The 27,840-nt window shown below is 43.8% G+C and overlaps 1 protein-coding gene across 5 annotated transcripts in view; it reads left to right on the top strand.

The window, feature by feature from the left end:
* The window catches only part of efr3a (EFR3 homolog A (S. cerevisiae)), a 328,887-nt gene that overhangs the window by 39,601 nt on the left and 261,446 nt on the right, over window positions 1-27,840 (top strand). Inside the window, exon 3 of one of the 5 annotated variants that reach the window (XM_070892777.1) lies at window positions 10,929-11,042. The exons of the other annotated variants lie outside the window; for them this stretch is intronic. The gene's annotated coding sequence lies outside the window, so the exon portion shown is untranslated. The remainder of the gene's footprint in view (window positions 1-10,928; window positions 11,043-27,840) is intronic. 5 annotated transcript variants of the gene reach the window in all.

Genomic DNA, 27,840 nt, shown 5'->3' with positions numbered 1-27,840 from the left:
GTTAGACACAGTTGAGCCACCTTCCCAGTTTTATTTTTACTGCAGACAGAGATGTACAATTGTTGAAGTTCATCCATGTGATCTTTAAATGTTTGTCATTGCCTATCCACTGTCAACCCTTTAAGTATCATTTACCAATCTATTCCAACCAATTCCCGCCGCATACCATCGAAGTTACCTTTCCTTAAGTTCAGGACCCTAGTCTCTGAATTAACTGTCACTCTCCATCTTAAAGAATTCTACCATATTAGGGTCACTCTTCCCCAAGGGGCCTTGCACAACAAGATTGCTCATTAGTCCTTTCTCATTACACATCACCCAGCCTAGGATGGCCAGCCCTCTAGTTGGTTCCTCGATATATTGGTCTAGAAAACCATCCCTAATACACTCCAGGAAATTCTCCTCCATCGTATTACTACCAGTTTGGTTATCCCAATCTATATGTAGATTAAAGTTGCCCATGATAACTGCTTTATTGCACGCATCCCTAATTTCTTGTTTGATGCTGTCCCCACCCTCACTACTACTGTTTGGTGGTCTGTACACAACTTCCACTCGTGTTTTCTGCCCTATGGTATTCCACAGCTCCACCCATACAGATTCCGCATCATCCAAGCTAATGTCCTTCCTTACTATTGTTAATTTCCTCTTTAACTGGCTACGCTACCCCACCTCCTTTTCCTTTCTGTCTCTCCTTCCTGGATGCTGAGTTCCCAGCCTTGGTCGCCCTGGAGCCATGTCTCCGTGATGCCAATTATATCTTCTTCATTAATTGCTGCCTGTGCAGTTAATTTGTCCAGCTTATTCTGAATACTCCTCGCATTGAGGCACAGAGCCTTCAGGCTTGTCTTTTTAACACACTTTGCCCTTTTGGTATTTAGCCGTTGATATATGACATAATCGTCCCTTTTTTCTTAATCCTTTCCTGTAAGTCCCTAGACATCCAGGGGGCTCTAGAATTATTTTACCCAGCCTTTTTCTTTAAGGGCACATGTTTGGCCTGAGTATTCCGGATGATCTCCTTGTTCCGACACTGATTTACCCACAAGTAGCTGTTTCCAGTCCACTATGGCCAAATCATTCCTTAACTTAGCAAAATTAGCTTTTTCCCAATTTGGAACTTTTATTCTAGGCCTATTCTTGTCCTTATCCATAACCAACTTGAATCTGACTGAATTATGGTCACTGGCACCCAAGTGCTTCCCCACTAATACCCCTTCAACCTGCCCAGCTTCATTTCCCAAAATTAAATTCAAGACCGCCCCCTCTCGTGTTGGGCGTACTAGATACCGACTTTAAAAAAAAAAATTATCTTGAATTCTGCATCCTCCTATACCCTTCACACTAAATTTGTTGCAATCAATATTTGGATAGTTAAAATCCCCTACTACTACTACCCTATGGCTTTTAGACATCACAGCAATTTGCCTATGTAATTGCTCCTCTATCTCTCTCCCACTGTTTGGGGGTCTATAATACATGCCGAGCAGTGTGATTGCCCCTTTTTTATTTTTCAATTCGACCCATATGGCCTCATTTGATCCCTTTAACATATTCCTCCTCACCACTGTAATAGTTTCTTTAATAAGTACCGCAACCCCGCTCTCCCTTTTTACCCCCCTCTCTATCTTGTCAAAAAATCCTGTAGCCAGGAATATTGATCTGCCAAACCTGCCCCTCTTTTAGCCATGTTTTTGTAATGGCTATAATGTCATACTCCCAAGTGTCTACCTGTGCTCTTAGCTCATCCGCCTTATTTGCTATACTCCTTGCATTAAAGTATATACCATTCAGCACAGGAAGACCTCCTTGCTTACTACACACTAAGCCCAGTTTCCTCTGTCTTACAGATTCGCTTGCTATATCCAACTTCTGCTTTACTTCCCTCCCTTTTGAATTTGTTCTCGGGTTCCCATCCCCCTGCCAAGCTAGTTTAAACTCTCCCCAATAGCACTAGCAAAACCCCCCGCGAGGATATTGGTCCCGGCGCTGTTGAGGTGCAACCCGTCCGATTTGTATAGGTCCCATCATCTAACTTAATCTCCTTGTGTGGCTGTGTCAAATTTTGTTTGATAACTCTCCTGTGCAGCACCGTAGGATGTTTTGATATGTTAAAGGCACTATATAAATGCAAGTTGTTAGTGCAATTTAAAAAAAAAACACAGCAGCGTATGAAGAAAAAGTGCCTAACTTTGGCCCTATGTCATGCCAGTTTAGTCAATGAATAACTTGGTCATATGTTAAATCAACATTTTGAGGAATGCTAGAAGAAGGACAAAGGGAGCCACCACAGGTTGAACCTCCCTTATCCAGAACCCTCGGGACCTGGCCTGTTCCAGATAAGGGATTTTTCCGGACCTGGATGGTACTGAGCTAGGGGATATCGGGGCTGGGGGTGTGGCAGAGAGATTGTTGCAGGGCGGGGGGTGGGGGGAGGAATGTCGGTGGATCGTGGGGTCAGGCCAGTGATTGCGAGTCGGCAGCAAGGAAGGACTTCAATTTGTTCATGTCTGAGTTTTGCGCATGTGCCCCCCATGACCAGGAATGGTTCAGGACGAGCAGTGGTTCCGGATAACGGAGGATCAACCTGTATTAAAATCTGTACTTGTTTCTGTTTCCTTCTTCCCTGGCTGTCTTGTGGTTATTTCCTGACGTCGTCTTCTGCTTTATTTTTGCATTTGGCTCAGTTTTTCTCTTAACTGTGTAACAGTCCTTGTGATGTTTCTGCCATCTGTTCAACTTTAACCCGTTGAGATAAATTCCACTTCTTCGTTTTCCACTGACACTTCTGTTTCTTTTCTGGTTCAGCCCACTGTCTTGTAGACTGCTCCACATTAGTAACACCTACAATACTTGCAGCAGCGTCAACAAGGATCAGAAAATTATTAAATGCCTGCGGAAATCTCGACAGAAGAATAAAGATCATTCATCTTCTAGTAAATAGTGTAGCAGAACAGTAATACATTAACCACCTTGGGGACTTGAGCAACAATTTGTGGCAAAGTACCAAGGGCTAGACTTTCCTCCATTTTCGGCAGTTTCCACGTCTTTTTTTTTTTAAAGAGTTCCGTGACATTTTCAAAGTACCACTGGCGAGCAGATCTCCCACGTGCACTGCCGTGAAAACCGCCATGGTCCAAGTTTTGCCTTAGCGGGCACCCGTAGGTAAGATCGAAATAACCTCTCACGAAAAGCTGGCGGAACAGGGTGGTAAGTACCCTGCAAAGAAAGGCAAGTTAAAGGCTTATTTTATAATTATTTTAAAATTCTTTCACGACGATTAAGTTTAAAAAGGGTCTTGAGAATGTTTTCTAAATGTTATTTTTTGTTTCATTTGAAAAATTATTTTGAGATTTTACCCCCCTTCCGAGGCCCAACCGCAGCCTCGGTCTAAATTTTGAGTACTTACCGCCCATTCTGGCTAAGAACCGCCCATTTTGCCGAGAATCCACATGTAAGATCCATTTTCTCGCCAAACGGTATTTTTTCCCCTTTTTTATGGAATTTTTCACCAGGGTTCTTTGAAGAATCTTAGCCGTCTTTTTGGGCGGCAGATTTGAGTGGGGGGGCTTTAGGGAAAGTCGAGCCCCTAGTCTTTTTTTCTATTCCTTCTTAAATAATTTTGTCCCATTTGCTGGCAGTTGGTAAGTACCAAAGAAGTTCCCTGAAGAAATACTTTATGGAAGGGCTCTGTTTTATGAACTTGGATGGTTGAAATTTTATCATTTTCCTACTCTGAAATCATTAATATGCCATGCCATGTACATTTGCAAGCATGGATAAACATGGCATGCCTTCACAGGAAATTCAAAAAGACAATTAGTTTCTCCTGCTGCTTTGTTTTTGTATTTATCATTTGTATTGCAACTTTTATTATCATAGGTAGTCCCTCGAAATCGAGGAAGACTTGATTCCACTCCTGAAGTGAGTTCTCAGGTGACTGAACAGTCCAATATGGGAATTACAGTCTCTGTCACAAGTGGGACATACAGTCACTGAAGGAAAGGGTGGGTGGGGAGTTTGGTTTGCCACACGCTCCTACCGCTGCCTGTGCTTGTTTTCTGCATGCTCTCGGCGTCAAAACTCGAGGTGCTCAGCGCCCTCCTGGATGCGCTTCCTCCACTTAGGGTGGTTTTTGGCCAGAGACTCCCAGGTGTCGGTGGGGATGTTGCACTTTATCAAGGAGGCTTTGAGGGTGTCCTTGAAACGTTTCTTCTGCCCACCTGGGGTTTTCTTGCCATGTCGGAGCTCCGAGTAGAGCGCTTGCTTTGGGAGCCTTGTCGGGCATGTGGATGTCGCGGCCCACCCAACAGAGCTGGTCGAGTGTGGTTAGTGATTCGATGCTGGGGATGTTGGCCTGATCGAGAACATTGACGTTGGTACATCTATCCTCCCAGATGATTTGATGGATCTTGCGAATACATCGTTGGTGGTATTTCTCCAGCGATTTGAGGTGTCTACTGTATATAGTCCATGTCTCTGAGCCATACAGGAGGGCGGGTATCACTACAGCCCTGTAGACCATAAGCTTGGTGCCAGTTTGAGGGCCTCATCTTCGAACACCCTCTTCCTCAGGCGACCAAAGGCTGCACTGGTGGCAGTATTGAACCTCGTCGTCTATGTCTGCCCGTGCTGATAATAGGCTCCTGAAGTATGGAAAGTTGTCCAAGGCCATTTCGTGGATCTTGATGACTGGGAGGGTGGGGGCAGTGCTGTATGGTGGGATCAGCTTGGTGGAAGACCTTTATCTTATGGATGTTTAGTGTAAGGCCCATGCTTTCGTACGCCTCGATAAAGATGTTGACACTGGCTTGGAGTTCAGCCTCTGCGCAGACACAAGCATCGTCTGCGTACAGTAGTTCAATGACAGAGGATGGGTCTTGAATCTAGTCTGGAAGCGACGAAGTTTGAACACGTTCCCACTGGTTCTATAGTTTGGCTCCAATCCAGCAGGGAGCTTGTTGAGCATGAGGTGGAGCATTGCAGCAAGGAAGACCAAGAAGAGGGTTGGCGTGATGATTCAGCCCTGCTTGACCCTGATCCGGACATGGATTGGGTCTGTGGTGGATCCGTTGGTCAGGATTAGAGCTTGCATGTCATCATGGTGCAGGCGGAGGATGGCAACAAACATTTGGGGGCATAGTCCTCGCGGTTTGCAGTGTCAAAGGCCTTTAAGGTCAAAGAAGGCCATGGAGAAGTGTTGGTGCTGTTCCCTGCATTTCTCTTGTCGCGCCGTAAAAATCATGTCCATTGTATCCCGTAGTGGACGGAATCCGCACTGTGACTCTGGGAGGAGCTCCTCAGCCACAGAGAGAAGACTGTTGAGGATTCTAGTGATGACTTTCCCAGTGGCCAACAACGGGGAGATTCCTCTGTAGTTACCGCAGTCGCACTTGTCCCCTTTTTTAAAGATGGTCACGATTACTGCGCATCTCAGATCTCCCGGCATGCTCTCCTCCTTCCAGATGAGAGATGAGGTCATGCATTTGTGCCAATAGTGCCTCTCCGCCATACTTTAGTGCCTCAGTGGGGATTCCATCTGCTCCCGATGCCTTGTTCTCGAGCTGACGGATGGCCTTTTCTATCTCATGCAGAGCTGGGGTTTTGCTGAGATGGTGGGTGGGTAGCATGCTGCGGGATGGAGTCGAGGACACTCCTGTCAAAGGCAGAGTCTCTGTTCAGGGATGTGCAGTCCAGTGGGTTCTGACTGCCTCAGTGTCCTTGAGTGTCTCCCCGTTCTTGGCCAGCAGTGGGGTGGGGCCTTGGGTGCTTGGGCCATAGGTGGACTTGATTGCGGTGAAGAATCCTCGCACAGCATGGCTGTTGGCCAGCTGCTGAATCTCCTGTGCTTTGTCGTGCTAGTATGTAGAATTGTTTTTTTTGAGCAGCTTGAACACATTTTCATCGGGAGGGGAAGTGCACTGTCCAGTCTTGTATGTAATTGATCACTTAATTGTTGTCAGCACTGAATATGATCTACAAAGGTTCTGTCAATAAATACAAATAATTTTGAATATGAATTATAAAATGGCAAAACATGCAAAATCTTGGGCGCGCACAATTATATTCTGACATCCATACTGAAGCTTCTAATCAGTAACCGCTATTAAAATCAGTTCACTGTGTTTGCTGTTAGATTTCCACTGGTGGCCATTCTGGCAATGCCTCCATTTATAAAAAAAAAATGATCATCCTTGTTTCCAAATCCCTCCATGGCCTCATCCCTCCTTATCTCTGTTACCTCCTGCAGTTCTACAACCTTACGAGATTTCTGCACTCTAATTCTAGCCTCTTGCACATCCCTGATTTTAATCGCTCCGCCATTAGCAGCCATGCCTTCAGCTGCCTAGGCCTCAATCTCTGGAATTCCCTCCCTAAGCCCCTCAGCCACTCGCTCCTCCTTTGAAGATGTTTTTTATAACATACCTTTTTTGCACAAGCTCTTGGTCACCTATCCTAATCTCCTTATGTGGGTCGGTCAAATTTTGTTGGATAGTGCTCCTGTGAAACGCCGTTGGATCTTTTATTTTGTTAAAAACCCTATATAAATGCAGGTTGGTTTGCAATGACGATGTCTTAATAGTACAAAAGAGAAAGTTACTGTTTGCAGTGGGGGAAAGACACTATATATCCAGCAAAACACATAATTGACTGACACTGGGCTCAATTTTCCCCAAAGCATTTTTTTGGAGTACTTGAGTTACTGCTGACTTTTTGGGGGGCCCCAAGTACACCAAAAAAAATATTCTAATGTTTCCCCATTGGATTTCTTCATTTTGGCTTGGTGTAACCTGCCCTTTAGTTTTGGAGGTGGAGCCTTGATCTGCGCCATCGGGCTGCCATGGTAACCAGGGACACAATGCGAGCTGAGGCTGCAAAGTGAAGCATGCAGCCAGCTCCTAACACATTAAAAGAATTGAAAAATTCATAATAGCAACTTGCCTCCAACCCTGCTGGAAGGGCTTGCCGGTCCAGTCCCATTCTCTGTCCCCACATCGCTCGCTCGCTCGCTCGCTCTCTCTCTCTCTCTCTCTCTCTCTCTCTCTCTCTCTCTCGTTCTCGCTCGCTCGCTGAAGGGTTTGCCGGTGCGCTCTCCTGGCCCCTAGCCCAGGCCAAGTGGTCTCCACCCTCCCAGTTCCTGCACCTAACTACACCCGAAAGGCATCCCCTCCCCCACCTCCCTCTCTTCCTCCCCCACCCCTCTCTTGCCCGGACAGCAGCAGCAGGAAAGGTATCTGCTGCACTTACCTGCACTGATTTCTTTAACTCTCTGCAAAGGTTTTCTCGAGAGGCCACATATGCTGGCCTAAGTAGAAATGGAGTAACTATTAGCTGGCCAAAGTTGCTTAAATGGCCACAATTGGCGTTGGTGGCTGGTAACGCCCCCTTTTTGAGAGAAAGAAAATTACCTAAAAAAAAAAGTAACTAACTCAGTTACGCAGGTGCAAATTAATTGGGGAAATTGGGGATTTTTAAGTTAGGCCAGAAAAAGCAGCCTGCTCCAAAAAACAACGGCGCAAATACTGGGGAAAATTGAGCCCAAAGTGTGTGCGCACCCACTGCCCCAATTTTCTTCTTTCTTTTGGGGTGGGACTGCAAAATCTTTGATTCTCATAATGTTAGACAGTAGGGACTAAATAAATGAATTGATTTCCAGCAGAAAGTGGAAGGTAAATGTTCTCTCTAACACTGGAAAATACTTCATGCTTCACTTTTAAGTTTCACTTTTAGCTCATGGATTCCTTGCTTTTGTTCTGGATTTGCATGTAGAGCTTTTCACATCCAACCCATTGATTACGTTCATGATTTTATAAAATCTTTTCTGGTACAGATGTCAGTTTAAAAATAGGAGTACGAAGGTGTTGCTTATGGGTTGAGGAGTGGAAGCCCTGAAGCAAGAGTACTTGGCTAAGGCCAGTTGGAGAGTGAATGACAACCAAGGATTGAGGCATTGAAGACTTAAATATGTAAAGCTAGTGGCACAGGATTGAGACAGAGGTTGAGAACTCTGGTGGGGAATGAATGGTAATTGAGCAGCTTTGGTCTTCGATCAGGAAGGTGAAGGGAGTGATGAGTAGCATTGGGGAACATAACTTAAGAAATGGAAGCAGGACATTCAGCCCTTGAACCTGCTCCACCATTCAATAAGATCATGGCTGATGTACCTCAACTATCCCCATATCCCTTGATTCCCTTAGTATCCAAAACTGAACATCCACAGCCCTGTGCGGTAGAGAATTCCAAAGATTTGCAACCCTTTGAAGCAATTTCTTTTTATCTCAGTCCTAAATGGCCGACCCCTTATTCTGAGACTGTGCCCACTGTTTCTAGACTCCTCAGCCATGAGAAACATCCGCCCTGCATCTATCCTGTCAAGCCCCTTAAGAATTTAATGTTTCAATGAGATCATTTTTCATTCTTTTAAACTCTAGGGAATATAGATAGGCCTAGTTTATTCAATCTCTCCTCATCAGACAATCCCCCTCATTCCAGGAATCCGTCTAGTGAACCTTTGTTGCACTCCTGCTAAAGCAAGTATGTCCTTCGTTGGTTAAGGAGACCAAAACTGCATACAGTACTCCAGATGTGGTCTCATCAAAGCCTTATATAATATGCAGTCTGGTGTTGGAAGTAATTTACCACTTGCCTGTTTTTCTACATTTGGATACCTGTAAAGAAATGACCAATAAATGGTAATAGTAAGCTGAATTTTGTCTTTCCTTTTCATTTGTTTGAGATATAAAGCTAGTGCATGAGACTTTGGACTGAAATAGCTGTGCAAAGTTTTTACTATACAAATTCTGGAACAATGAGTTAGCAACTAAAGTAACATTACAGACCAAAACTGCTCCTGCAATAATCCCATTTGTGAGAAGATTTAAGATTGTGGTTTCCGGAATCTGCAGCACTCTAAAACAAGCTGTATGCTCTGAATCAAATAGCCATCTCTTTAGAGTGAAGCGAAACTTACCAAAACAAATGCATGCATATCTGAGCATGTCACTCAGTTTTTGAGAAGGTAGTCCTACAGATGAGGGAACAAAAGACTGAATAATGTCTGTCGAAGAAACCGCTGCGGTTCACATGGAATCTTGAGCAAAGAAAGAAAACCTTTTGAAAGAACAGGAACGCGTAAAGAAATTAAGTCGACAATGCAGAAAACAACCCCAAGTGCTTTATAACCAACACCACAACAATGAGTAGAAAGAATTGCACCAAATACCAAACAGCAGATGTCAGAACTCCTTCACCACCCGCACCCGGCTCCCTCATTTCTCTTTGCCCCCCACCCCCCCCCCGCCAAAATTGAGCAGTAATTCCCAAATCGCAATGCAAGTATACCCCCCACTAATCAGAAATGCCAAGACTGGATTAGAAACACATTTTCTCCTTTTCCCTCACACGGCTGAGCAAAAAGTCAGGGATAGAACCACAAACTCACATTAATCCTCCCTGTGCTGAGCATGAATACTGGGATCAGACCTCCATTTCCCCACCCTATTTAAGTGAGTGTGATTGTACTACCCTCCTCGCATTGTCTCTGTCCTTCACCCAATGAGTGTAGATATGTGGAAGGAACACCCCAACCCACACTTGGCATCCCCATGCACTATGGAGGAAAATGAGGCGTCCTGCTCAATGAACAGTACCCACGTGTTTGAAGCATATCCATCCACACCTCCAACATTGTGATTAGAACCCATCCCTTCCAGCAAGCATTGCCCACTGTCCCCTCCCCCTTCATGGTCCATCATTTTGGTGATTGGAGCATATTTTCCCAGCTGAACAATTCCACTCTGCTTCCCTTTCTCTTCCAATTCTTGGATGTAGGTGCCATCATGTAATCCAGGTGGCACTGTCTGCACAGGACTACACAACATTGCCACAGTTTCCACATCCTCAGCTGGGCAACACACAACTCTGCTCAGTTTTCTTAACTGCCTACCCTGGGTGCCAGCACACTCTTCGTCCTCTTAAAGCAGCACTTCCATAACTAATCCACACCATGTTCTACGTTTAAGGGCGCCTTTTTCTTCCTAGCCTGCACTATGGCTACACGGCTCTCCAAACAAAGAAACTGCTTTGCAATATCCCAAAACACCCATCTCCACTTTAACATCCTCATACCCCCTATTACTTCACCTCCTATATATGCACAGTTTAGTCGTCTTTACTTGTCTCTTTGCAGGAGCAGTTAGAGCACAACACCTAGAAAAAGCGCCCCCCACCCCCCCCCCCCCCCCACAAGGTTGGGCATACATGCACCTCTTGCTGTACAAGATGGTGAGGTCAGCAGCATCTTGCCAGTGCTGGGTTACTGATTGAGCACCTACACTGTTGTCCTGGAATCCCTGTGAAGCGCCACAATTCCCATTCCCTACTTTCTCCTTTATTCCCTGGAGCATGATGTTCATCTATTGCCATCTATCATCCCTTCCTGCAAGTCCACCACAACGTGAGCTATAGGAGGAGGATGGTGTTGAAGATCAAGCCACATGGGGGTTACTGCTATCTCTCAGAACAATAGTAAAAGCTAGACCTCTATCTAAATCTCCTCACAACCGCCCCTGCCCCCTCCCCCCCCCCCCCCCCCGGCCTCCGAACATCATGCCAGTAAAAAGTGGTAGGCAGGACCAGGCTACCCTTGAGTACCCTCCAGAGTTACAGCCAGTGGGATGAGGACCACTTCAGTTCCATGACCTTTTTCTGCAGCAGTTGAAGCCAACCACTTCCTACCATCCTTGCACCTAGAAGAGACACAGAATAGGTGCCCATAGGGAATGCCAAACATCTTCCTAATGTTATCTGGGGGTGTGGGGGTTCAAATTGTTGCATTCCAATCCCGAGAGTCAGAAGCAAGCGTAGGTGTCTGCAGGCAGAACACACAAAATCAATGTTTACTACCTTTAAAAAATCTTCAATTACAGATCTCGAGCCTTTTTCTACTGCAGGAACTCCTCACCTTCATCTTTAACAGTCGATTCTGACAGCTGCTGCGCCTCATCTCCACAGGTGTTGCTTACCCTTGAATGCACTAACTGGTAAGTCGAGAAGAATCCCATGCACAGCACCACAGGCTCTCGGGCAGCCGCATGCAAATAAGGCCAGTGGCAGCTGGCCGGAGAATCACAGAATGCCCACATTTATCTGAAACGCCTGTTATTCCTTGGATGGTGCTGTGTTAGAGGGTGTTAAGTTTTGTTCATATTAGTAATGCCATAATTAGGACGAAAGTTTGAGAGATTGATCGGTACACCTGAGTTTTTAAATGGGTGCCTCTTCAAACTTGAAATATTCAAACCTTGTCACTTTTTTTTTTGAAAAAAAACCTTTTCAATGTTATAAAAATTGGGGCTTTCCTATTTGGACTCTCTACACCCCCATTACTTTCCACACCCTCTTCCCCGCGCTTCACTTTTGCCACATTCTCTCCTCTCCACTCCGTCAGCTATGGTAGCAGTCTCTCTCCTCTTGAGTCAGAATGTTGTGGGTTCAAGTCACATCCCAGTGCAGTACTGCGAGTGTGCTGCATTGTCTTAGGTGCAGTCTTTCAGATGAGACTTTAATCCAAATCTTGGATGGATGTAAAAGATCCCATGGCACTGTTCAAAGACGACCACGGGACTTCTCCCGGTGTTCTGGCCAACATCACAAACTCTCTCCATTATCTCATTGCTGTAAGAACTTGCTTTGTTGCTGATCAGCTGCCCCAATTGCAACATTACAAAAGTGCCTACACTTCAAATGTATTTCATTGGCAGTAAAGCACTTGGGAATGTCCTGAGGTTATGAAAGGCGCTATATAAATGCAACTCTTTTATCTACTAATCCTGCTTGACTTGATGACAGCATTTGGACATGACTACCCAAGTGCAGCTGCACTGAATATTACTAGTACAGGTTGTACCTATTTAGTCCGGAAACATCCCTGGTCCGGCATCATTCTTGGCTGGGGTGGCGTCCCATGCTGTTCATGGAGGTTCCCGCGTTGTTCACGGAGGTAAGGAGGCTGGGCAAGGGAAGGGAAGGGCAGGTGGCTGACTGAGGCACCGAGGATTGAAAAAAGCGGAGATTCTGAGCAACGAAATGCTGCACAGTAGGCTTCTTCGTAGCGCATGTGCAGAAAGCAGCCGGGTCGTTGTCAACATTGCCTCCAGAAAAAGAGCGCCAAACCAGCACCACGAGAAAGGGAGGCCTGAGATTTCAGTGTGGTGTAAGGCTGCTCCCCTTATCCCTGCGGCTTCTAGGCTGGGTCGATGCACTGTGTCCTGGGGCTGGCTGCTCCTCTTATCCCCGTTGCTCCCCTTGTGTTCGCTCCTAGGTCGGGGGGGGGTCGACGTGCTGTGCCCTGGGGCTGGCGGCTCCTCTTATCCCCACTGCCTCCGGTGTTCCCTCCTAGGTCGGTGCGGAGAGGGAGCGAGGGCAGAGTTTTGCAGCTGGAGCGTAGCGGAGGCGTTCAGGAGCCCGAGCGCTGTCATCAGGACCCGGTAAGTCTAGGGTCGGCGTGACCTCCTGTGGTCTGGAAAGTTCTCTGGTCAGGTCCCAAGGGTGCCGGACTGGAGAGGTACAACTTGTAATACTTTAACTATAAATAATATAAAATCAAATTGAATGGCAATTTAGGAAGCAGAGATGTAGAATTGATTGGAGCTCAGGGGTTTCTCTGCAGTAGAGTTTGATGAGCTGGGTTCCCTACATTACATTTCAAAAGTAATTTATTGGCTGTGAAGTGCTTTGAGACGTGAGATTGTGAAGGGTGTTATGTAAATGCAAGTTCTTTTCATTTTGTTGCATTTTGTATCTTTTGACATTTTCATTATATCTATAGGACTTGTATGCATTCATTTGTTTGTTTCTAATCTCTTCTGAGAGAAATTGACACACAGGACTATAAATCAACAATGAGATATTTTAAGATGATAAAGGTGCAGAATAAACATGCATCTTTTTAAAAAAAAATCAACTACTTTAAATTTCAGGAAGCCATAAAAGTGGTACACTTTGTTCGGAAAAACAGAAGTATCACCTCGCACTTAAGAACTGAACGTAAGAAATAGGAACAGGAGTAGGCCATACTTGAGCTTGCTCCACCATTTAATACGATCATGGACTCGGGTTCACTTCCCTGCCCGCTCCCCATAACTGCTTATTCCCTTATCGGTTAAGAAACTGCCCATCTGTCTTAAATTTATTCAATGACCCAGCTTCCACAGCTCTACGAGGCAGCAAATTCCACAGATTTACAACCCTCCTGAGAGCAGAAATACCTCCTCATCTCAGTTTTAAATGGACGGCCCCTTATTCTAAGATTATGCCCCCTAGTTCTAGTCTCTCCCATCAGTGGAAACATCCTCTCTATATCCACCTTGTCAAGCCCCCTCATAATCCTATACGTTTCGGTAAGATCACCTCTCATTCTTTTGAATTCCAATGGGTAGAGGCCCAACCTTCTCGGCCTTTCCTCATAAGTCAACCCCCTCATCTCTGGAATCAACCTAGTGAACCTTCTCTGAACTGCCTCCAAAGCAAGTATAACCTTTTGTAAATATGGAAACCAAAACAGTACGCAGTATTCCAGGTGTGGCCTCACCAATACCCTGTATAACTGTAGCAAGACTTCCCTGCTTTTATACTCCACCCCCTTTGCAATAAAAGAACATAAGAACATAAGAATTAGGAACAGGAGTAGGCCATCTAGCCCCTCGAGCCTGCTCCGCCACTCAACAAGATCATGGCTGATCTGGCCGTGGACTCAGCTCCACTTATCTGCCTGCTCCCCATAACCCTTAATTCCCTTATTGGTTAAAAATCTATCTATGTGATTTGAATACATTCAATGAGCTAGCCTCAACTATTTCCATGGGCAGAGAATTCCACAGATTCACAACCCTCTGGGAGAAGAAATTCCTTCTCAACTCGGTTTTAGATTGGCTCCCCCGAATTTTGAGGCTGTGCCCCCTAGTTCTAGTCTCCCCGACCAGTGGAAACAACCTCTCTGCCTCTATCTTGTCTATCCCTTTCATTATTTTAAATGTTTCTATAAGATCACCCCTCATCCTTCTGAACTCCAACGAGTAAAGACCCAGTCTACTCAATCTATCATCATAAGGTAACCCCCTCATCTCCAGAATCAGCCTAGTGAATCGTCTCTGTACCATCTACAAAGCTAGTATATCCTTCCTTAAGTAAGGTGACCAAAACTGCACGCAGTACTCCAGGTGCGGCCTCACCAATACCCTGTACAGTTGCAGCAGGACCTCCTGCTTTTGTACTCCATCCCTCTCGCAATGAAGGCCAGCATTCCAATCGCCTTCCTGATTACCTGCTGCACCTGCAAACTAACTTTTTGGGATTCGTGCACAAGGACCCCCAAGTTCCTCTGCACCGCAGCATGTTGTAATTTCTCCCCATTCAAATAATATTCCCTTTTTACTGTTTTTTCCCCAAGGTGGATGACCTCACATTTTCTGACATTGTATTCCATCTGCCAAACCTTAGCCCATTCGCTTAACCTATCTAAATCTCTTTGCAGCCTCTCTGTCCTCGACACAACCCGCTTTCCCACTAATCTTTGTGTCATCTGCAAATTTTGTTACACTACATTCTGTCCCCTCTTCCAGGTCATCTATGTATATTGTAAACTGTTGTGGTCCCAGTACCGATCCCTGTGGCACACCACTAACCACCGATTTCCAACCCGAAAAGGACCCATTTATTCCGACTCTCTGCTTTCTGTTAGCCAGCCAATTCTCGATCCATGCTAATACATTTACTCTGACTCCGCGTACCTTTATCTTCTGCAGTAACCTTTTGTGTGGCACCTTATCGAATGCCTTTTGGAAATCTAAATACACGACATCCATCGGTACACCTCTATCCACCATGCTCATTATATTCTCAAAGAATTCCAGTAAATTAGTTAAACATGATTTCTCCTTCATGAATCCATGTTGCGTCTGCTTGATTGCACTATTCCTATCTCGATGTCCTGCTATTTCTTCCTTAATGATAGCTTCAAGCATTTTCCCCACTACAGATGTTAAACTAACCGGCCTATGGTTACCTGCCTTTTGTCTGCCCCTTTTTTTAAACAGAGGTGTTACATTAGCTGCTTTCCAATCTGCTGGTATCTCCCCAGAGTCCAGAGAATTTTGGTAGATTATAACGAATGCATCTGCTATAACTTCCGCCATCTCTTTTAATACCCTGGGATGCATTTCATCAGGACCAGGGGACTTGTCTACCTTGAGTCCCTATTGGCCTGTCCAGCACTACCTCAATAGTGATAGTGATTGTCTCAAGGTCCTCCCTTCCCACATTCCCGTGACCAGCAATTTTTGGCATGGTTTTTGTGTCTTCCACTGTGAAGACCGAAGCAAAATAATTGTTGAAGGTCTCAGCCATTTCCACATTTCCCATTATTAAATCCCCCTTCTCATCTTTTAAGGGACCAACATTTACTTTAGTCACACTTTTCCGTTTTATATATCGGTAAAAGCTTTTACTATCTTATGTTTTACACAAGTTTACTTTCGTAATCTATCTTTCCTTTCCTTTCTTGCTTTCTTAGTCATTCTTTGTTGTCGTTTAAAATTTTCCCAATCTTCTAGTTTCCCACTAACCGTGGCCACCTTATACGCATTAGTTTTTAATTTGATACTCTCCTTTATTTCCTTGGTTATCCACGGCTGGTTATCCCTTCTCTTACCGCCCTTTTTCACTGGAATATATTTTTGTTGAGCACTATGAAAGAGCTCCTTAAAAGTCCTCCACCATTCCTCAATTGTGCCACCGTTTAGTCTGTGTTTCCAGTCTACTTTAGCCAACTCATCCCACTTTAGTCCCCTTTGTTTAAGCATAGTACGCTCGTTTGAGACACTACTTCCTCACCCTCAATCTGTATTACAAATTCAATCATACTGTGATCACTCATTCCGAGAGGATCTTTTACTAGGAGATCGTTTATTATTCCTGTCTCATAAAACAGGACCAGATCTAAGATAGCTTGCTCCCTTGTAGGTTCTGTAACATACTATTCTAAAACAATCCCGTATGCATTCTATGAATTCCTCCTCAAGGCTACCCCGTGCGATTTGATTTGACCATTCGATATGTAGGTTAAAATCCCCCATGGTTACTGTCGTTCCTTTTTCACATGCCTCCATTATTCCCTTGATTATTGCCCGCCCCACCGTGAAGTTATTATTTTGGGGGGGGGCCTATAAACTATGCCCACCAGTGACTTTTTCCCCTTGCTATCTCTAACCTCCACCCACAATGATTCAACATTTTGTTCATTAGAGCCAATATCATCTCTCACAACTGCCCTGATATCATCCTTTATTAACAGAGCTACCCCACCTCCTTTCCCTTCTTGTCTATCTTTCCGAATTGTCAGATACCCCTGTATGTTTAATTCCCAGTCTTGGCCCCCTGGCAATCATGTTTCTGTATTGGCCTTCCTGATCACTTGCTGTACCTGCATACTATCCTTTTGTGTTTCATGCACAAGTACCCCCAGGTCCTGCTGTACTGCAGCACTATGCAATGTTTCTCCATTTAAATAATAACTTGCTCTTTGATTTTTTTCTGCCAAAGTGTATGATCTCTCTTTCCAACATTATACTCCATCTGCCAAATTTTTGCCCACTCACTTAGCCTGTATGTCCTTTTGCAGGTTTTTTTATGTCCTCACATTGCTTTTCCTCCCATCTTTGTATCGTCAGCAAACTTGGCTATGTTACACTTTCTCCCTTCATCCAAGTCATTGATATAGATTGTAAATAGTTGGGGTCCCAGCACTGATCCCTGCGGCACCCCACTAATTACTGATTGCCAACCCGAGAATAAACCATTTATCCCGAGACTCTGTTTACTGTTGGCCAATCCTCTATCCATGCTTATATATTACCCCCAACCCCGTAAACTTTTATCTTGTGCAGTAACCATTTATGTGGCACCTTATCAAATGCCTTCTGGAAGTCCAAATACACCACATCCACTGGTTCTCCTTGATCCACCCGGATCCATCTTCAAAGAACTCCAGCAAATTTGTCAAACATGACTTCCCCTTCATAAATCCATGCTAACTCTGCCTGACTGAATTATGCTTTTCCAAATGTCCTGCTACTGCTTCTTTAATAATGGACTCCAACATTTTCGTAACCACAGATGTTAGGCTAACTGGTCTATAGTTTCCTGCTTTTTGTCTGCCTACTTTTTTTTTAAATAGGGGCATTATATTTGCAGTTTTCCAATCTGTTGGGACCCCCCCCCCCCCCCCGAATCCAGAATCCAGAGAATTTTGGTAAATTACAACCAATGCATCCACTATCCCTGTCACTACTTCTTTTAAGACCCTAGGATGTAAGCCGTTGGGTCCAGGGGATTTTATCTGCCTTTAGTCCCATCATCCTATTGAGTACCATCTCCTTAGTGATTGTGATAAGTTCCTCTCTCCCCCTATAGCCCCTTGACTTTCCACTGTTGGAATATTGTTAGTGTCCTCTACCATATAGACTGATTCAAAATATTTGTTCAGAGTTTCTGTCATCTCCATGTTCCCCATCACTAATTCCCTGGTTTCGTCCTCTGAGGGACCAATATTTACTTTAGCCATTCTTTTCCTTTTTGTATATCTGTAGAAACTCTTGCTATCTGTTTTTATATTTCGTGCTAGTTTACTTTCATAGCCTATTTTCCCTTTCTTAATATTTTTGTCATTCTTTGCTGGCTTTTAAAAGCTTCCCAATCTTCTGTCCTCCCAGAACTTTGTATGCCTTTGTTTTTAATTGGATATCATCCTTTATTTCTTTTACACCCTTTCCTCCTCACTATAATTTTTCTTGAGCGTTATGAAATATCTCCTTAAATCTCCTTAAACGCCACCGTTCATCATTTAACTATGTTAAAGTTCATTTGCCACTTAACTGCCCAGTCTGCAAGTTTGCTAATGTATTTTTGTATTATGTCGCATTCTTCCTCAGTGTTGGCTGTACTTCTCCCCTCCTGCCCCACTTGGTATCATCTGCAATTTGTGACAATTGGGTTACTTATTTCCAAGTCCAAACCATTAATGTAAATAATGAATAACAGTGGCCCCAGCAGTGGAACACCGCTTTCCACTACCTTCCAATTTGAACAACTACCCATTACCCCTACTCTCTGCTTTCTATCTTTTAGCTGTTTGCTGTCCATTCAGGTATTTGTTCCCAGACTCTACGTAACCTTTGTCATGAGTCTACTGTGTGGTACCTTGCCATTGCTGGCCTTGACTGAAGAGCTGCCAGGTGTTGCTCCCAACCTGGCTGAAAGGCCTCCTCCCATCTTTCTCTCCTTTCTCTCTCCTTTTCCCCCCGCCGCTCCCCCAGCTGCTGTCCAGGCTGTGGTACTGCGTCTGCTGTGCCGATTTTGTTAATTGCCCAGAAGGTTTCTCCAGAGTGGTCACATAAGCTGTTGTAAGAAAAATTGAAGTAAATCTGAGCCGGCCAAACTTGCTTAAATGGCCAGAATTGGCGCGGGTGGCAGGTTATACCCCCAATGAGGTAAAAAATATCGTAGTCTACAATAATCCTGCCAAAGTGAATTACGCCAGCACAGAAACTTTGGGGAAACTTGGAGATTTTAATTTACTCCAAAAAAAACTGTGCAGGCCAAAAAAACGGCGCAAATAATTGGGGAAAATTGAGCTCTATCTCTATCCTGGTTCCTCTGCATACCATCCCAACTGAATTTTTTAAACCTCATCCTCTGGTGAATGCCTATTTTATCATCTTTAGCTAAAAACTGAGGCGAAGTAGTTATTCAATACTCTGGTCATTACCAAGTTTATCTTGCTCGTACTTTATTAGCCCTATCCTTAATTTAATTTTCCTTTTGTTATTTGTGTCTATAGTGTAATGTATGCACCTGTGAATATGCTCAGGTTTGTAGAGCTGTTTTAAAATTTTAACCCAAAATAGTTGCAGAGCTGTTGGGTTGGGAATGGCGTAACCAGTCACATGATGTTCACAAGACTCAATAAAACCCCTGTCAGTTGGGTTCAGGGGATCCACGATGTGGCATGTGGTTGTGAGCCTGGTGGACTGGTAAAGTGTAGTGTGATTGTTCAACCTTTGCTAATAAACCAACTAGTTTTTCATATCAATGTGTTGCTATGAATTAAGCAAAGAACCCATGAAGCAGATACATTACATATAGTACATTTGCTTATTATTTATTTTTATATTCGTTGGTAATCTGATTTTCTAATTTCTGTCTTCCTGATGCTTTTTTTTAAACTTCTCAAGTTCTTCGTATTATCTTTAGTCCTCCTTTACTTTCTCAGTACTTGAATGTATTTCTCGAGATTCAATTTTGCCTTTAATTCATTTTTTATTCATCCATGGTGCCCCATAATTAGCTTGCTTGTTTTTGGCTTCTAGTGGAATATATTTCTCGAACTCTTGATTTCCCAGTTTTTGTCTGTTTTCAATATTTTCTCCCCAGGTTATCTTCTTTAGTTCCACCATCATTTCCTCTTAATTTGCTATTTTCCAACCTATTATCTTGAGGCTAGACTTTCGGCACATAATCGACCATTTAGTGCCCATATAAGTGTCAAGATTCAGTTTATCGCCCATATTTGATAAATGGGAACTAACGCCCGATTATCGCACATTTATCGCCGGCGCAACTTTCGTCATAGGAATGAACTGAATCGCCCGGCCTATTTAAAAAAAAAAAATACTGTTTATAATGGAAACTAGTGCCCAAATATTGCCCAGATTATCGCCGAATGCTACTTTCAGCATTGCGTCCAAATAATTGCTCACCCAAAAAGATGCTCAAGAAAAGCTGCATTCACCTGACCTTAACTCGGCAGTATGGAGGAAGTTTAATAAAAGGTTGCTTGAAGTGGATGAGAGCAATGAAGTAATTTGTGTGATTTTAAGGGTGTTTTAGAATCTTGCCAATCATCTAATCATATTGTGGTTAATTTCGAGTTTTTATATTGTATTTGTGGAGGACAATTTAAGAATTTTGAAGACCGATTAGGGCATTTATAGTGATGGGGCCTGTAATTTCTCAACCAGTATTGATGACTACTCACATGCTGCCGAATAGAAATGGGAGAAGGTTCATTGTGCACATAATGCTCTTCAGTCAAAGAGGTAGCAGACTGCTGAGGAGGAGTAAATGTTGCATCCAACGCATTTACAGGGATAAGCGATCATACCTGGACTTGTCCGATAACATGTGCGTTAGAAGGCTGTGCTTCTGAAAGGAGGTAATCAGTGAGATATGCCAGCTAATTAAGGGAGATCTGCAGCCTACCAGCACCGTCAGGACTGCACTGCCCGTTGAGGTTAAGGTTACTGCGGCATTTTTCTTCTATGCATTGGGCTCCTTTCAAGCCTCAGCTGGCAACATTTGCGCCATATCTCCATGCCACACATTGCTGCATTCGACAGGTGACTGAAGCCCTTTACGCACGCAGGATGGACTTTATAAACTTCCCTATGACTATGGAGTCAGAGTGAGAGGGCTTTGGGGTTCTCAAGAATAGCAAACTTCCTCATGGTGCATGGAGCAATAGACTGTACTCGCATCGCCCTGCGAGCACCTTTACAGGATGCAGAGATGTTTCAGAACCGAAAGGGATTCCACTCCCTAAATGCTTGTTGACCACAAGCAAATAATCATGGCAGTAAATGCAAATTTTCCAGGGAGTATCCATGATGTGCACATCTTGTATGAGAACACTGTCTCTGACCTGTTTAAGAGTCAGCCTCAAGGTCACGGTTTGATGCTGAAAGATAAAGGATATGGCCTTGCCAGCTGGCTCATGACCCCCCCAGACAGAAGCTGAGAAGTGCTACAACAAAAGCCATATAGCCACATGCAATATCGTCAAAGACAATTTGAGTTCTGAAGTGCCTGGACCACTCTGGACGCAACCTACAATACCACCCTCAGTAGGTTGCGGAGTTCATTGTGGTGTGCTGCATGTCGCATAACCTAGCTATCAGCAGAGGATAAAATTGCCAGATGGGACTGCCGGTCCACCTCGAAGGCAAGACGGAGGAGGAGGAGGAGGAGGATGACTATCCACCCTGAGGTCCTAATCAGCCTGGTGATGAACACATGCCCCCACGCCCCACTGCAACACTGGAAAAGCCCCGTGGTAGTTACGCAGCTGCAAAACTCTTGCGTGAGCAGCTCATAAATGAACGCTTTGTGTGAACTTGCATTAGTGACAGTTACAGTTGTGTTACATTTCATCCTTGCCTGACCTGGCCATGGTCATTGTTTCCAACCATTGTATTGATGTTTTACCTTGTGTTATTAGAGACATTTCAGAACAATTATAAAGTTAAATAAAAATGTTTAATAATTAAAGACAAATTTGAACATTTTTAGAATTAACATATGTAACACCCCCAACCCCGAACAGTCAACTGCATTTGTAACACAACAATAACACAACACCCTCCCACCATCCCCAACAATGAACATTTAACAAAAATTTATTTTTAACAAGAACTATATACAGCAGCCCCCCCTCCCTACCTGCGGCCACACTTCCCTCCTGCACCTTGACCCCCCTTGTATTAACCCCCCATTTAACTCCCCGAGTAATGGGACTAAGACGTCTTGAAGGGAGAGAGAGAGAAAAAACCTTTGGGAAAGACTGTTGCGTCAGCAGCTCGTAAATTAACGCTCTGTGAAGTTATGTTGGTGACGGTTACAGTTGCGTTACGTTTCATCCTGGCCTGGCCATTGTTTGCAACCCTTGTATTGATGTTTAACTTTGCGTTATTAGAAGACATTGCACAATCGTAAAGTTCAATAAAAAAAATTTACTAATGTAATAATTGATGTCATTTTTAAAACCAACTATAACACCTATCTCCCCCACCCCGAACAGTCAACAATTTTTCACCCAATAAATTTAAAATACTAACACTACAAAAACAACAACCACCCCCAATATTCAACATATTTTTAATAACTTAAGAGCAGACAACAATTTTAATTAAAATATATTGGGTCCACCTCCCCCACCTGCGGCTACGCTTCCCTCCTCTACCTTTACCTCCCCCCACCCCCCCCACTTACGCCCCTAGTAATGGGACCAAGTCGTCTTGCGGTAGAGCACCTCAAGGGCTGCTGCTGTGGGGGGCGGTGTGACGTTGGCAGATTGACTTCAGGGGGCCAAGAAGACATTTCAGAAGAAACTTCTTCCGAGTCCGAAGCAACTGCTTACTCCTGACTCTCATCAGTCGAAGTTAATGATGGTATGGCACCTTGGGGTGCAGTGCTGTATCCCGAAACTATCGCCTACTGCATGGCATTGACTGAATCGGCTGTTGGCCGTAACCATCTGCCTCATGTCCTGAGATTCTAACAGATAGTGTGGCAATGTTGCCCGTCAACCCACCAATTGCTTGGAAGAGCTCTTGACTAATGTCGACGCTCGCCCTCGACAGAGACACCATGTCCTTGTTCACATCTGCCTGTCGCTGCGCTTGCCTACCTCGCTGACCCAACCTTTTATGGGGTCGGCGTGGGCACTGGACAACTGAGTGCCCTACTGCAAGCCGCTTGGGCCCCGCTACTTCATCCGTTGAGGATGACGTTGTCGCAGGTACTACAGACGACCCTTCAGGCTCAACCTCCTCGGTCGTATCTTGTTCGTCCCCTGTGGTCAGCACGACCTGCAGCGATTGGGGTGATGCTCCATGGGGCTCCCGTTGCGCCTGTGGAGCTGGTAAACATAATTGAGCATAGTAAAAGAGAAGGAGACATAAGAATGCTTGCGTTGCGGAGGCATATGTGCGAGGGGCAACACTACTGCAATAAATGTGAACGAGAGACGTTGCATGTAATTACAGAAGCTGCATGCATTACATTACATCATATTATAATCAAATGGCATTACATTAAATTACCACTGGTTTGCACATTACTCACATGGTGCAACACCGGGATCTGCACCACCACGGGTGGCAGAACGATTATGCGTGCCTATTAAGGCTGCGGCACGCTCCTCGATTGATCAATGCATGAAGGTCAGCAGGTCCGCCTCTGCTCAACCTGATTCTTGGATATCTTCCTCTGCAAACGTGACAAGAGCATGGCATAAGCTAATTGCCTAGGTACTACTATTCTGGAAACACAACAGATATTGTAATCCATAATTAGTCACCCCACATGCTTCCAGGGATGGCTGGGCTATCATATGAGGAGAGACTGGATCATCTAGGCCTTTATTCACTGGTGTTTAGAAGGATGAGAGGGGATCTCATAGAAACATACAAGATTCTGACGAGACTGGACAGGTTAGATGCGGGAAGAATGTTCTCGATGTTGAAGTCCAGAACCAGGGGACATAGCCTTAGGATAAAGGGTAGGCCATTTAGGACTGAGATGAGCAGAAACTTCCTCCGAGTTGTTAATCTGTGGAATTCCCTGCCGCAGAGAGTTGTTGATGCCAATTCATTGGATATATTCAAGAGGGAGTTAGATATAGCCCTTACGGTTAAGGGGATCAAGGGGTATGGAGAGAAAGCAGGAAAGGGGTACTGAAGGAATGATTAGCCATGATCTTATTGAATGGTGGTGCAGGCACGAAGGGCCAAATGGCCTACTCCTGCACCTATTTTCTATGTTTCTATGTTTCTGATTCATTATCAATTTCAAGATCCAGTAGTGATTCTATTTTGTTGGCTTGTGTACTGAGTGAGAAAGGAACCCTGTCTATACTGTGAAAACTATTCTCTCTCCTCCTTTCACTACTACTTCCTGCCAGTTTATTTGGGGGTAATTGAAATCTTCCATAATATTCTATGCCTGCTATTCATTCGCCTCTTAGAATTGCCTACCTATTTCTTTCTCGAATTCTCTTCCACTATTTGGTCTATGGTGGTCTATCATGGTGATGGATCTCTTGTCTTTTAACCAATCTATATGAATTCTGTATCTCTCACTGCTAGTTATATATTTTTTCTTACCGCTATTATGTTATCTTTAACTTTTACAGCTATTCGATCTACCCTCCTTCCTTTTCCTTCCTAGATGTTATGTCTGGCAAAATTTATCTGTTCTCTGTATAGCCATGTTTGTCATCCCTACTACAGGTACATCCAAAACCTGTCTACAAATTATTGCATTTAGTTCATCCATTTTGTTTTCAATACTACATACATTGCTGTACCAACAGTTTAAATTGTTATAATTTACTATTCCTCTCTTTAGTAGTTATTTTACCTCTATACTCTGACTTCATCCGCTCTCTGGCCATTCATGTTATCCTTATTCCTTTCTTTAGGTTGTCCTTTAATATTTTTTTTCTGATTCTTTTAATGTTCGGTTTCTAACAGACCCCTTCCCCATGTTATTGGTTTAAAATCTTATTTCCACTAGGACCTTGATCCCAGAACATAGGAACATAGGATAAAACATATGGATAATTTACAGGTACCATAAACTAATTATTTAAATTATACTTGCAGAACTAGAGGACACAAATATAAAGTTAACAAATTTAAAGTGCTGCAAGATCAGAAGCAATCTTTCCCTCAGAAGCCATGGTAAATGGTACAAAGCTCCATTAAAAGCAATATAATTTTGTTTTATTCATTCACTGGACATGGTCATCGCTGGTAAAGCCAGCATTTATTGCCAGTCGCTAATTGCCCTCGAAGGTGGTGACGAACCGTCGCCTTGAATACAGCTGAGTGGCTTCGCCATTTCAGATGGCAGTTAAGGGTCAACCACATTGCTGTGGGTCTGGAGTCACTTATAGGCCAGATCGGATAAGGACAGCAGAATTTCTTCGCTAAAAGACATTAGTGAACTAGATGGGTTTTTACGACAATCCGATAGTTGGTCACCATTACTGATACTAGCTTTTCTTTAATTCCAGATTTATTAATTAACTGTATTTAAATTCCCCAGCTCCTGTCTCTGGATCGTTAGTCCAGACCTCTGGATTAGTTTGAATTTAGCTAATAAATATTGTGATAAACTATAATGCTGGGATTGGGGAATTTTTACCTATGTAATGTATCTTCATGGTTGACTAATGTAAGTTGGCAGATCAGAGAAATTCAGTGATTTATATTGGAAGTTATGCCTGTGGATTATTTATCATCTGAGGAAGTGAAATAACTAAGTTGGAAAGTATTGTTACAATGCAAATCCAACGTGGTCATTTGAAATGAACCTTCCTTGGTTCTATCCTATCTGGTGGTCTTTCCAAATTCAGTAAGTTTTTCAAGATGCAATTATTTTTTTTAATGGTGCTAAGAGCTGGATATTGAAGTACTAAATATATTAATTGTTTTGAACCCAAAATGTTTGCCTTTTGTAGATTTGAAATGGAAAGTAATTATTGTGACTCCATATTTACTCATTGTTTTTGCATCTCAATCTTCGTCCCTTATTAACTTTTCAAGATTCATTACATTTTGTTTTATTTGTTCAAAAAAATGCTAATATTGTACAAATCTGATTCTACTTTCTATTGAAGCTTTGTGGCCATTTCTTTGTAGATGGAATCAAAGAAATTTCAGTACAGAAGGAAACCATTTAGGTCCATAGGCCCCAAGTTTCCACATGATTTGCTCCTGATTTTTAGGAGCAACTGGTGTAGAACGGAGTATCTTAGAAATCGGAATTCCCCACATTTAGTTTTCTGCAGTTCTAGTCAGGTAGAAGTTTCACTTTGGAACAGAATTTTTTTTTCAAAAGGGGGCGTGTCCGGCCACTGACGCCTGATTTGAAAGTTTCCACAGTGAAAACGTACTCCAAACTAACTTAGAATGGAGCAAGTGAAGATTTTTGTACGCTTGAAAAAACCTTGTCTACACTTTAAAAAATCAGGCGCAGGTTACAAATTAGGCGTCGGGAACAAGGCGGGGTGGGGGGGGGGGGAAGGGAAGGGAAGGGAAGTCATTAAATTCTACAATCAATCCTTAGTTATACTTATACAAATATTATACAAATAAATCCAACCTGAATAAAAATTTATAAGCAAAGAAAAGATTAAATAAACCATGTTCCTACCTGTGTGAAAGTGCTTCAGGCAGGCATTTCAGGCAGCGGTGTGGGGTCAGTTTATCGACTGCAGGGGCAGGCAGCGGTGTCAGTGGCTGGCCGGGAGCCGAAGAATCAGGAGTGGACGTAAGGCCATTCGGCCATGGGATTGCAGCGGCGTCAGTGGCTGGTCGGGAGCAGCGTCAGTGGCTGGTCGGGAGCAGCAGCAGCCCTCGAGCTGTGAGGGGGACTGACTGAGGCCATTTGGACAGGGAGAGGCAGCCACATCGACATCTTTATATTTAAATTTGCAGAATGGGTGCACCACATATTATGCAATGGTTTGCTTCCTCATGCAAGAAATTCTTTGTTCTTGGTGGAAGTTGATCCATTGCAAAGTTGAATTGGCACTTTTATTTCTCCAAACACACAGTCCTTAATTTGCAGGCACCGGTTCTGCAAGTTTAGCAGTGAAAAGCTGAACTCACTGATTTCAGCAGTGCTGCTAAAAGCACTCCCTCTCACACAGAAATATCAAGAAAATTAAAATACAAGCCTTTGCAGGGGTCCAAGAAACAAATCTTCACTTTTTCTGCAGCACTTTTAAAAATGGCCGAGTGCCAATGTTTACTTCAGACTGCGCTGACGCTCCAACGCGCACGCGCAGGGTTGCCGGCACCAAGAAGCCTCATTTAAATTGTACCCGCCCCCTCCTACTTACAAAATCGGCGTGAGTGGTAGGCTCTGCCCCCTGTGCGCTGCGCCAAGCAGACATCGAGCTCAAAGGAGCTCGGGAATACCATGGGTTTTTTTCGGCGCTGTTTTCGGCCTGAAAAACAGGCGCCCAGCTCTGAGGTGCGCCTTTTTCGCCGCATGTGGAAACTTGGTGCCATAGTGTCAATGCTGGTGTATTTTGCATATTGGAGCTATCTAGTTTAATTCCACTTCCCTGTACAGTGCAGTGTTTAATTCCCACTTCAATGCCTTCATTGAACTTGACTTAAATAGCCACATGCAGTAATGCATTCTGTATTCTAGAAACCCTTTGGGCAGAAAAATATTCTAATCTCTCCTTTCATGCTTGCACTATTCTGTGATGTATTTTTTAAGTTGGAAAATTGCTTGTGACAGCAGAATTTCCTATTGAATGCTCTCCAAGCATTTGAAATTGAAGTGCTACACTATCAGGCACCTGAATAGATCAGCTTCTCTGTATGCTGTGGAGATGTCCAATCCAAATAGCAGCACAATGAAAGGCCAATTATTAGTGAATAGAAGGAGAGCGCTTCTAGCATAGCAGTCTGCTACTTTTCTTAATGTTATTTTTGTGTCTCCTTCTTCTGAATGAGACAAACTTCACACTGCAGAGTGGGGTTAGTGAAGCGGTTTGTTATTGAACTAAAAGGCAATGTTGCTATACTAGAGCTTACTTCTGCTTCACCAGTCCAAACCTTTGCTAGTCTGAATCATTTTCTAATTGATTAAAACTAAATCAGCTGTACACTTTCCTTTTCTTAGTTATAAGCAACATTCAAAACTTCAATTTCAAATTTATTTTCTCATTAGTGTTGCAAATTTGTTTAAAGTAAATGCTAAAAGATTAATGGAGAAGAGTTACTAGAATTCTATTGAAAGTACCAATTCTTCCAGGCCCATTTATGACTGCTACTTTGTTCAAATCCATTGAATTAAATTGAGGAGGGGAGGGAGGGTGGAAAGAGTCTAGGAGAACAACTTTTCCCTTCATCCTCCCCCCCCCCCCCCCCCACATTGGGCCCAAGTTTCGGGCCGCGCCTAGAACGGCGCAGCCCCGACCTG

The sequence above is a fragment of the Pristiophorus japonicus genome, chromosome 1, assembly GCF_044704955.1.
Source record: "Pristiophorus japonicus isolate sPriJap1 chromosome 1, sPriJap1.hap1, whole genome shotgun sequence".
Taxonomy (NCBI): domain Eukaryota; kingdom Metazoa; phylum Chordata; class Chondrichthyes; family Pristiophoridae; genus Pristiophorus; species Pristiophorus japonicus.
Note: the sequence above shows the minus strand (reverse complement) of the source record. Positions and strands in the feature narration are given on the sequence as shown.